Raw genomic sequence first — 12,538 nt, 5'->3', positions numbered from 1 at the left:
ATAAAGAATATTAGCCTACAGTCATCACTGTTTTGATTTCATGTTAAGAAACAATGACTAAACTTTGCAATAAAATTGCTTTAGTTCATGATTTGCTTTAAAATAACGTTTTTTTAGAAATAATGTCATATTCGTCCCATAGGTGCCACATCTCCCCTACACATTTTTACTCTCAGTACACCTAGTCTACACAAATGTTTAATCTACATGCATTTTATGTACTTCATCCAATCCATTTAATGTTTAACATAATCTACGTTAAGTGTTTACATGTTAGTGTAGCCTATGTCATTTTAAAATAGAACTACAAGAAACACTCACTAGACAAGTTAGAGTATGCACCCCATTCATCGGAATGAATCTCTGTTCCTGGTGCGATGTGGCGTAGAATTTCTGCCTCCAGTGTAGCCCTGTCCCGCCGCGGTACCATTACAATGAAGCATTCTCTAATAGCACAATTTTACTAGGGATATCTACAGGCATTGAGGTGCAAAAGAACGTGCCCTAAGGAGGGTAGGTTAAATAAAAGTGTTGTCAAATATTCCTTCAAATCCCAAGCCCAAGTGATATTGCTCACCTGCTCGAACGTAGTTGACTAGGCGTAGGCCTAGTTGTAGGGGGTAAACATGCACATAATATATAACTTACTTTGTTGTGGTGTCAATCCCGCCGAAGATCCACTGCTGTGGCACTGGGCGCCCTTGTGAATTTCCTGGTTTTCGTCTGGCCACCAAGGACTCATCGATAGCGACGATGTGGCCAGGTCCACCGATTTGATGCTGATTCCTCAACAAATCCTCCGAACAGACCTGTACGTTATCAACAAATGGCAAATATTCGTGTTCATCAATAGTGATGGTGTGGCATGAAGCCACATAGTAGCCTATGCTTTTCGTACAAGCACGAATGTTTGTAGTTCCAAAACCGTTTGTGTTTGAATGTTTTGCTTGGAGACCCAGGGCCTATGAGAGGGGGATACTGAGGGTACGGCGTACCCTTGAGGGCCCAGGCCTGTGATTGTTGGGAGGCCCAAAATTGTGATTTTATACTTTACGCGAAAACATGATGGTTAAAACCACCCTAAACGACTAAATTCAAGCATAAAAGTTGTTATCATTTAGTCCTGGGGGGCCCGTAATGTAGCAAAAAGGCCCGGAGAAGTAATTGAGTGCATTGCGCGCAAATTAGGGGCCCAAAGTGGTGATTTAATGCTTTACGTGCAAAAATGTTCCATTTTAAAGCACCCAAAATTAAATCGTAAAAGTTGGTTTTTCTCCTGTTCGGTTAGGACATAGGGAAGCAAAAGCAGGGTTGAGAAAAACTCGGGCTTTTCTTAAAAAGCTCGGGTGTTTTTGGGCTTTTTTGTGTTTTTTTAAAATTATTTGAAAAAGGTAGTTTCACGCTTATTTCACTTCAAAATGAATTTAGAAGTTGGAGCAAGAGCCGAAGTGAATACTTTCGGAGCAGGAACGGAACCGAGTCAAAAAAAAGTAACTTCGTTCACCTCTGCTAGGCATGTGGTGAATACAAAAGTTAATGAAGAAAGCTTATTGGTCAGACGATTAATTTGATGATGTTTTGACAAGATGTTACGTTTGAGCCTTGGTAGAGAGCTTGACTTGTTGTACCGCAGATACATATAACACTCAGTAACGTTAGTGGATTTAACATTTTTTATTAAACACACAAAAAAACAAGAAAAAACTACTAAATCCAACGTTTTCGACACCAAATCATAGTGTCCTCATCAGGACTAATTATAGGCTACATCTAAGAGAAATAAATGAATGAATTTGAAAATTTTGCATTAAAGCTGTAAGCTACAAGCGACACCTCTCAACAGCACCGGCATCAACAACTGACACACGAATTCAATGCAGGATAGCTTACGCAATTGGCGAGGAATAATTGGCGAGGAACAGATCACATGATAGGCTATGTACAACACAAAACACTAAATAATAGTTTTATTGCAGCCTGATGCTATTATTGCGCACAGATGACCAATTTTGCAGTAAAATGTTGTATGGTGTGTAATACGCCTAAGCAAAATCACGCGCTTTGCCAAAGACAAAGGGGGCCCGGAATGACTCTTCGTACCCCTACAGAAAATTTCTTTCAGAGGCCCTGTGGAGACCTCAGTGCAACTATTAAAAAACACGAAGATTTAATTTTTCTACAACAATCGACTACGGTACATTATTGTGTACTAAAGTGATTGCTGCAAAGATTTTTCACTTTTCCAGGATTCTTTGCGATTTCGAAAATCTTTTATGAATATCTTTGCGAACCCCGTGAAATGACCTTTGCGACCCCCAGGTTGAGAAACGCTGCTTTACACACAGGGGCACCGGAACGATGACATGAAAAGAAAAACTGTTGATATCAACAGAAAGATTAATCAAGCTGTTTACCTTGTTCGATCTTTAACAACGATCATGCTGCTAAAAGCGAAACTCAATCTATTGCAAGTTGCTTTACCATCAAAATGTGTTTTTAAAATTAGATGTTCTCTCAATTTCCCCACACAAAAAAGCAAACCTAGAATTGGTCCTACAACGAGCATTGAAATGCATTGGGCAAAAGCTTCGTTGGGGGGCTGTCTACGAACAACGATTGCGCGCATATTAAATAAGGTATAAAAATGAAAGTTAGCCCTTCAATAAACAGTAACATGTTCTTTTAATTGGCTGTCGTTTAATGTTTCTATCATTGCAAATAAACTTTTGATAATGGTTTGAATTTGGTCAAGTTTAGGTGGCCACCAGATGGAGCTAGTAGTATTTTGGGACTTAGTATTAATTTAGTTGGTTAGATCTATTCTTGTGCTTTTCAACGATAGCAAATCTGTTGAAATTGAGCAAGAAATGAATAAGTGGGAGACAATTAATTATCGTGAACACGCAGGGCGTGAACTGGAAGAGGATCGATTCGCGATTGAAATGCATTGGGCAAAATCTTCGTTGGGGGGCTGTCTTCGAACAACGATTGCGCGCATATTAAATAAGATATAACAATGAAAGTTAGCACTTCAATCAACAGTAACATGTTCTTTTAATTGGATTTAATTTAGATTGTTTATCATTTAAAATGAAGTTTTGGTGATGGTTTGAATTTGGTCAAGTTTAGGTGGCCACCAGATGGAGCTAGTAGTATTTTGGGACTTGGTATTAATTTAGTTGGTTAGATCTATGCTTGTGCTTTTCAACGATAGCAAATCTGTTGAAATTGAGCAAGAAATGAATAAATGGGAGACAATTAATTATCGTGAACATGCAGGGCGTGAACTGGAAGACGATCGATTCGCCATTGAAATGCATTGGGCAAAAGCTTCGTTGGGGGGCTGTCTTCGAACAACGATTGCGCGCATATTAAATAAGATATAACAATGAAAGTTACCACTTTAATAAACAGTAACATGTTCTTTTAATTGGATTTGATTTAGATTGTTTATCATTTAAAATGAAGTTTTGGTGATGGTTTGAATTTGGTCAAGTTTAGGTGGCCACCAGATGGAGCTAGTAGTATTTTGGGACTTGGTATTAATTTAGTTGGTTAGATCTATGCTTGTGCTTTTCAACGATAGCAAATCTGTTGAAATTGAGCAAAAAATGAATAAATGGGAGACAATTAATTATCGTGAACATGCAGGGCGTGAACTGGAAGACGATCGATTCGCCATTGAAATGCATTGGGCAAAAGCTTCGTTGGGGGGCTGTCTTCGAACAACGATTGCGCGCATATTAAATAAGATATAACAATGAAAGTTAGCCCTTCAATAAACAGTAACATGTTCTTTTAATTGGATTTAATTTAGATTGTTTATCATTTAAAATGAAGTTTTGGTGATGGTTTGCATGTGGTCAAGTTTAGGTGGCCACTAGATGGAGCTATTAGCATTTTGGGACTTGGTATTAACTTAGTTGGTTAGATCTATGCTTGTGCTTTTCAACGATAGCAAATCTGTTGAAATTGAGCAAGAAATGAATGAATGGGAGACAATTAATTATCGTGAACATGCAGGGCTTGAACTGGAAGACGATCGATTCGCTATTGATCACGCAGGGCGTGAACTGGAAGACGAACGATTCGCCATTGAAATGCATTGGGCAAAAGCTTCGTTGGGGGACTGTCTTCGAACAACGATTGCTCATATATTAATTAAGGTATAAAAATGAAAGTTAGCACTTCAATAAACAGTAACATGTTCTTTTAATTGGTTGTCGTTTAATGTTTTTATCATTGCAAATAAACTTTTGATAATGGTTTGATTTTGGTCAAGTTTAGGTGGCCACCAGATGGAGCTAGTAGTATTTTGGGACTTGGTTATAACTTAGTTGGTTAGATCCCTGCTTGTGCTTTTCAACGATAGTAAATCTGTTGAAATTGAGCTAGAAATGAATAAATGGGAGACAATTAATTATCGTGAACATGCAGGGCGTGAACTGGAAGACGATCGATTCACCATTGATCACGCAGGGCGTGAACTGGAAGAGGATCGATTCGCCATTGAAATGCATTGGGCAAAAGCTTCGTTGGGGGGCTGTCTTCGAACAACGATTGCTCATATATTAAATAAGGTATAAAAATGAAAGTTAGCACTTCAATAAACAGTAACATGTTCTTTTAATTGTTTGTCGTTTAATGTTTTTATCATTGCAAATAAACTTTTGATAATGGTTTGAATTTGGTCAAGTTTAGGTGGCCACCAGATGGAGCTAGTAGTATTTTGGGACTTAGTATTAATTTAGTTGGTTAGATCTATTCTTGTGCTTTTCAACGATAGCAAATCTGTTGAAATTGAGCAAGAAATGAATAAGTGGGAGACAATTAATTATCGTGAACACGCAGGGCGTGAACTGGAAGAGGATCGATTCGCGATTGAAATGCATTGGGCAAAATCTTCGTTGGGGGGCTGTCTTCGAACAACGATTGCGCGCATATTAAATAAGATATAACAATGAAAGTTAGCACTTCAATCAACAGTAACATGTTCTTTTAATTGGATTTAATTTAGATTGTTTATCATTTAAAATGAAGTTTTGGTGATGGTTTGAATTTGGTCAAGTTTAGGTGGCCACCAGATGGAGCTAGTAGTATTTTGGGACTTGGTATTAATTTAGTTGGTTAGATCTATGCTTGTGCTTTTCAACGATAGCAAATCTGTTGAAATTGAGCAAGAAATGAATAAATGGGAGACAATTAATTATCGTGAACATGCAGGGCGTGAACTGGAAGACGATCGATTCGCCATTGAAATGCATTGGGCAAAAGCTTCGTTGGGGGGCTGTCTTCGAACAACGATTGCGCGCATATTAAATAAGATATAACAATGAAAGTTACCACTTTAATAAACAGTAACATGTTCTTTTAATTGGATTTGATTTAGATTGTTTATCATTTAAAATGAAGTTTTGGTGATGGTTTGAATTTGGTCAAGTTTAGGTGGCCACCAGATGGAGCTAGTAGTATTTTGGGACTTGGTATTAATTTAGTTGGTTAGATCTATGATTGTGCTTTTTAACGATAGCAAATCTGTTGAAATTGAGCAAAAAATGAATAAATGGGAGACAATTAATTATCGTGAACATGCAGGGCGTGAACTGGAAGAGGATCGATTCGCTATTGAAATGCATTGGGCAAAAGCTTCGTTGGGGGGCTGTCTTCGAACAACGATTGCGCGCATATTGAATAAGATACAAAAATGAAAGTTAGCACTTCAATAAACAGTAACATGTTCTTTTAAATGGCTGTCGTTTAATGTTCCTATCCTTCCAAATAAACTTTTGATAATGGTTTGAATTTGGTCAAGTTTAGGTGGCCACCAGATGGAGCTAGTAGTATTTTGGGACTTGGTTATAACTTAGTTGGTTAGATCCCTGCTTGTGCTTTTCAACGATAGCAAATCTGTTGAAATTGAGCTAGAAATGAATAAATGGGAGACAATTAATTATCGTGAACATGCAGGGCGTGAACTGGAAGACGATCGATTCACCATTGATCACGCAGGGCGTGAACTGGAAGAGGATCGATTCGCCATTGAAATGCATTGGGCAAAAGCTTCGTTGGGGGGCTGTCTTCGAACAACGATTGCTCATATATTAAATAAGGTATAAAAATGAAAGTTAGCACTTCAATAAACAGTAACATGTTCTTTTAATTGTTTGTCGTTTAATGTTTTTATCATTGCAAATAAACTTTTGATAATGGTTTGAATTTGGTCAAGTTTAGGTGGCCACCAGATGGAGCTAGTAGTATTTTGGGACTTAGTATTAATTTAGTTGGTTAGATCTATTCTTGTGCTTTTCAACGATAGCAAATCTGTTGAAATTGAGCAAGAAATGAATAAGTGGGAGACAATTAATTATCGTGAACACGCAGGGCGTGAACTGGAAGAGGATCGATTCGCGATTGAAATGCATTGGGCAAAATCTTCGTTGGGGGGCTGTCTTCGAACAACGATTGCGCGCATATTAAATAAGATATAACAATGAAAGTTAGCACTTCAATCAACAGTAACATGTTCTTTTAATTGGATTTAATTTAGATTGTTTATCATTTAAAATGAAGTTTTGGTGATGGTTTGAATTTGGTCAAGTTTAGGTGGCCACCAGATGGAGCTAGTAGTATTTTGGGACTTGGTATTAATTTAGTTGGTTAGATCTATGCTTGTGCTTTTCAACGATAGCAAATCTGTTGAAATTGAGCAAGAAATGAATAAATGGGAGACAATTAATTATCGTGAACATGCAGGGCGTGAACTGGAAGACGATCGATTCGCCATTGAAATGCATTGGGCAAAAGCTTCGTTGGGGGGCTGTCTTCGAACAACGATTGCGCGCATATTAAATAAGATATAACAATGAAAGTTACCACTTTAATAAACAGTAACATGTTCTTTTAATTGGATTTGATTTAGATTGTTTATCATTTAAAATGAAGTTTTGGTGATGGTTTGAATTTGGTCAAGTTTAGGTGGCCACCAGATGGAGCTAGTAGTATTTTGGGACTTGGTATTAATTTAGTTGGTTAGATCTATGATTGTGCTTTTTAACGATAGCAAATCTGTTGAAATTGAGCAAAAAATGAATAAATGGGAGACAATTAATTATCGTGAACATGCAGGGCGTGAACTGGAAGAGGATCGATTCGCTATTGAAATGCATTGGGCAAAAGCTTCGTTGGGGGGCTGTCTTCGAACAACGATTGCGCGCATATTGAATAAGATACAAAAATGAAAGTTAGCACTTCAATAAACAGTAACATGTTCTTTTAAATGGCTGTCGTTTAATGTTCCTATCCTTCCAAATAAACTTTTGATAATGGTTTGAATTTGGTCAAGTTTAGGTGGCCACCAGATGGAGCTAGTAGTATTTTGGGACTTGGTTATAACTTAGTTGGTTAGATCCCTGCTTGTGCTTTTCAACGATAGCAAATTTGTTGAAATTGAACAAGAAATGAATGAATGGGAGACAATTTCCTTCTGGTGTATTTCGTTCCATTTCCACCCCGCACTTCCTCCTTCATAATAGTCCATTCCAATGTGTGACGTCATCATTTTGTCTGGTTGACCAACAGGGCGTCTTGTGGAAGAGCACCAATAATTGTTATGAAATAGTTATGATGCAGGTACGCTCAGTGGACGAAAGGGCGAACTTCGGAAACGAAGGGCGAATATCATCATTTTATGTGTTGTTTAAAAATAATAGACAAAAAAGAAAACTTTTAAGGAAGTGGCTATTTTTCCACACTTAATGCCATGGTTACAATCAGGTGTTGCCAGAGTTAGGATTAAAGTAAGAAAGGGTTAAGGTACGGTAAGGGTTAGAGTTAGGAATAAGATTAGGGTTTTGATCTTTGCCCAGGACTAAAAAAAATTTCCAAAATACAAGGTTTTGTTTTCAACAGCTTTAAACTTTTCTCAAGTTAGGGCAGAATTCTTTATCTGGCAACACTATTGATGCTATTATTACACTATATAGTGTAAATATAGCCACAGCCAACTTTTAAAATCAACAAACTCTTGTAACAAGGGTGTTTAAACTTTAATGCAACCAATAAGAGTTCAAGCCGGATGCAACCTAATTCGTACCATGAACAGTTCGTACCGTCAGTTCGTACCTTGAAAAGATCGAGAAAAAAAGTTCAAAAAAGCGGAAGTCGCTGATCGCAGTTTCTGCAAACATTTTTCCGCAGTTTCCGCTAACCGCAGTTTCCGCTTTCACTAACTTTTCAGTTCAGTTTGTTTGCGGAAACTGCGATCAGCGACTCCGGCTTTAATTTTAAAATGTTTGCGGAAGCTGCGATCAGCGACTTCGCCTTTTTTTAATTTTTTCTTTCGATCTTTTCAAGGTACGAACTGACGGTACGAACTGTTCATGGTACGAATTAGGTTAGGTTGGTACAAACCCGTTCAAGCCAATAAATAGTAATTAAGCAAAACTATTTTTAGTTGCCTACAGTATTAAAAAAATTGTCACAATTAAAAAAAAAAGTTATATTGTTCTGTCATACCTGTAAAAGAAATGGCTGACTGACTCTCTGTGGGATTTGTTAGGCTGGGTGCACGGTCGTTTGGTCGACAGACATTTGGTCGACAGGACGTTTGGTCGACAGGACGTTTGGTCGACAGGACGTTAGGTCGACAGAACGATTCATTTTTGGGTTAGGGTTAGAGTCAGGGTTAGATTAGGGTTATGGTTAGTTAACTAACCCTAACCCTAAAATAAATCGTTCTGTCGACCTAACGTCCTGTCGACCAAACGTCCTGTCGACCAAATGTCTGTCGACCAAACGTCCTGTCGACCAAATGACCGGGTACCGTTAGGCTGTAGGGTACGTATATACTAGCTCAATGTGATCATATAAATTGAGAAAGAAATTAAAGAGAATGTAAGTGAGAAATAATTGAGTACAAGTGATAACAATTGGTCAATAACGCAGGCCTCGAAATTCGTTTTTGTTGACGGCGGACAAACGTGTCCGGTCTGAGCAGCTATCTCGGCGGACAAATTAAGTCTCACGGCGGACACACGAGTTTTAGCGTCGATCGTCATGCTTAATCAGTTTATCTTGATAATTCTTCGCCATTTGAAAAGACCAACGACGTGCGTTTGAAGAGTTGGTCACAGCGGTAAACCATAATCTCTTCTTGGGAAAATTTTAACATAAAGTTCCCGAATCCGTTCGTCTGTATATAATGACCGAAGAAACACACACTTGAACTTCTTTTCAAACAGTGTATTTCTGTAAAATTAGCCCACGGCTACCGAAAACGAGGGGGTGCAACGCCTACACCACTTAAACTGTCACTACACAACAGATTACTTGGATAAAAGACGGAACCTTTGTCCAGCTAGCAAGCACTAAGCCAACAGTTAAATGTGCGGCCAACTTTCAAACAATCATTTTACGAATGACCAAAATAGATAGCAATATCTCAAATTCACGTATGCAGTACTGTGACGCAATAATGAAAGACAATTATGAAGTCATTCCAACAGGTGTTTAAAGCTGATGTAATATTTCCTGTTTAAACAGGCCCAAACAGGTCTGACAGGTTTGACACAATTCTTATGAACGCTGGTGCAATTTTGGCACATTTTCTAGCAACTTCCATGACGTAATATTCAGTAGACTTGAACGGTTTTATATGACGTTTGATTTGTACAGAGATTGGCCGTAACAAGAGTCAAAGCGCCGCGTAGCTGCTTAATACGCCGCATATCTGATTAACTTCTCCGAACGAGGTTGTGTAGCTTCTTGCGTCACAATACTCTGGACACGAGTCGGAAAACTTCTACACTAACGCTACTATTTTCTGCTGTGCAAAGTTTCACTAGGATTTTTTTCTTTAAGTTTATTTTTGCGTGTCATGTGAGCGAAAGTGAATTTTCCCTGGACCTTTTTTTTTCTTACTGTACGTAATACCAAAAATTTTGCTGCATCTTGCTGTAATAGCCTACTCGTATAATCTAATTTTGTAACCAACCTTGGCTTATCAATATTACTCGATCAAAGCCAGACATTGTGACGGAAGACTTGAACTAAGTTGCGCGTGATTGCTGTAGAAAAATCGTACCGTACTCCTATCGATTCTTAGCGAAGTATTAACCTTTGTTACGCTGATTCGATGTCATCAATCGTTGAAGCAACGTAAAAATCGAAAGTTTTCCTGCTTGAATGGAAGCTGAGGATATCGTACAGTATTTTAATTTTCTAGATGCGCGCTAGAATGCGCGAGAAATTATATTCTCGCAAGTCGCAACAATTGTTCGACGTTCGTGCTAGTAATAAAATTGAACATAAAATTGAGCTATGCAATGACGATTTGTATCGCTAGTTCCTATATTATTTCTCGGCGGACAAATATGACCGATCTAGATGGTACTTCCCGCGGACATCACATGCTGTGACGGCGGACATGACCGCCGTGTCCGCCGTGAATTTCGAGGCCTGATAACGTTTTCTTGGAGCTGGTATAATACAAGTCTCTAGCTTGGTCAAAAATACCACAACATCTCACATTTGAATCGACCAAAAATATAGGGTGAAACTACTGCTTTACTGTCTATATGCTTCAAGTGGCCGAGTGGTTAGCGCGTTGGGCTCGCAGTCGAGAGCCTGCATGTTCGACTCCAGCCACCCGCACTTGCTGTTGTTTCTCTGGGCAAGAAACTTTACGATAATTGCCTCTACCCAGTGATCGATTTCGAGTAATGGGTAGTACCAAATTTAAGTCATAAGTAGAGTAGACAATCGGAAACAGACATTGCCGTCGGCTGCAGCGTGGGTCAGGTGTACGTCGGAAGGCGTACACCGATGCATAGCGCTCAAGTCCGCTTTCCCGCAATGCAGGATAAATATATGACAAACAAACAAACAAAACAAAACCTATTTGTCTTGGTCAATTCCAATCTTTGACAAATATTCACGTCATAGCATTTATGACCAGGGCGGAGACTTCTACACCAGCTCTACCTGGGTATAATGGTGCTTTAGTTTGATAACATTTTTCTTGATATTGCTTTGTGTCTCATGTTTTTGCCTGCTTACAGTGATATTGTATAGCTGTTCATTTTTGCATGCATAGGTATCTTTTGTCACTGCAGACAACTAGTCGACCCTGATGTTTTAGGATAAAGACCACGCTTCTTTCAAACAAAATGACTAATAATATCACTATTGATACCACTCTTCTGGGTTTTTTTTTTTGCTGAGAATTTTTGGTCATTTATTCAAAATGACTTGAAAAAATTCGGTCATTTTTTTTTTTATTTTGGTGTTTTTTTTCTGATGAAAATATTTCCTTTCAAGTAGCTGATACAAACCAAACTTTGCACTTCCTGACTAGCTACAACATTAAGATTTGGTGAGAAACTTTGTTTTTTTTTGGACATTTTGACCGAATTGAGTATATTTTTTTTTTGGACATTTTGCTAAAAAATAGGTCAATGATCGATAAATGATCAAAAAAAAAACCAGCCACTTTTGACTGCAATACTGTTATTATTGTCATTAGTTTGTTTGTTGCATATGATTGAAAGATGAATGAGCAGTTAAGCACCCTGCTTTGCAACATCTTATGCATTATGTAGAGATGGGCATTTTCAAATAATTGAGAATTGGAATGTATTCTAAAGTAGTTAGGGTATATCAAATGGGAGCAAGTCTTTTAGGCGCAGACAATTAGGCGCCGGTCAAATAGGTGCGCACATTGTTGCGTCTAGATAGTTAGGTGCGGAGCACTGTGGCGCCCGTTCATTTAGGTGCTATCCCTAGTAAAGTCTGCAGATTGTATCAGCTTGGCAGGTAGGGCAATGCTTTTCACACAAAATGTTATATTAAACAGAAAAATATGTCATGGCTTTCGTTAGTGAAGCTGCTTAAAGCGGCAATGCTTTTCACACAAAATGTTATATTAAACAGAAAAACATATTGTATTGTAATGCGCATGTTCGGCATTTATTTGTTGTTAGTCCAGGTTTATCAATAAATTATTCAAGTTTCTGAACATGACTGAGATCACTTGTAGTGAGTCAAATAATAACTACACTAAACATCAGTAAAAAATATACCGTAGCATATATTCAAGCGGGTAGTAGGCTAGAGTGAAGAGTAACTTAGTTTTCCGTCAAAACCCAGACTAGGTTTAATAACGAGCAAAGTCGCACCATTATGCTTGCAACGTGTAGCCAGGGTTCATATTGCAAATAGAAATGTATTCATGTAGTAGAGCGTTGTCTCATACAAACTTGCCACACGACCAATCCATCCCGAGTAGAAGTAATTGCGAAAGATAACAGATTAAGTAAGGCTCCATCTGGCTGCAATCCCCTGCTGCAACCTGTGTTCAGGATGCAAAGCAAATGTCCTGTGGAGATGTGCTAATATCAAGAGTAGTAGAGCATTGTCTCGCACCTCATCTCCACACGCGCATTAATAAAACAACATATTTTTCTGTTCAATATAACATTTTGTGTGAAAAGCATTGCCCTACCTGCCAAGCTGATACAATCTGCAGACTTTACTAGGAATA

This window comes from Aplidium turbinatum, chromosome 8, assembly GCF_918807975.1.
Source record: "Aplidium turbinatum chromosome 8, kaAplTurb1.1, whole genome shotgun sequence".
Classification (NCBI taxonomy): domain Eukaryota; kingdom Metazoa; phylum Chordata; class Ascidiacea; order Aplousobranchia; family Polyclinidae; genus Aplidium; species Aplidium turbinatum.
The sequence above is the reverse complement of the archived record's forward strand: the minus strand, read 5'-3'. Positions refer to the sequence as shown.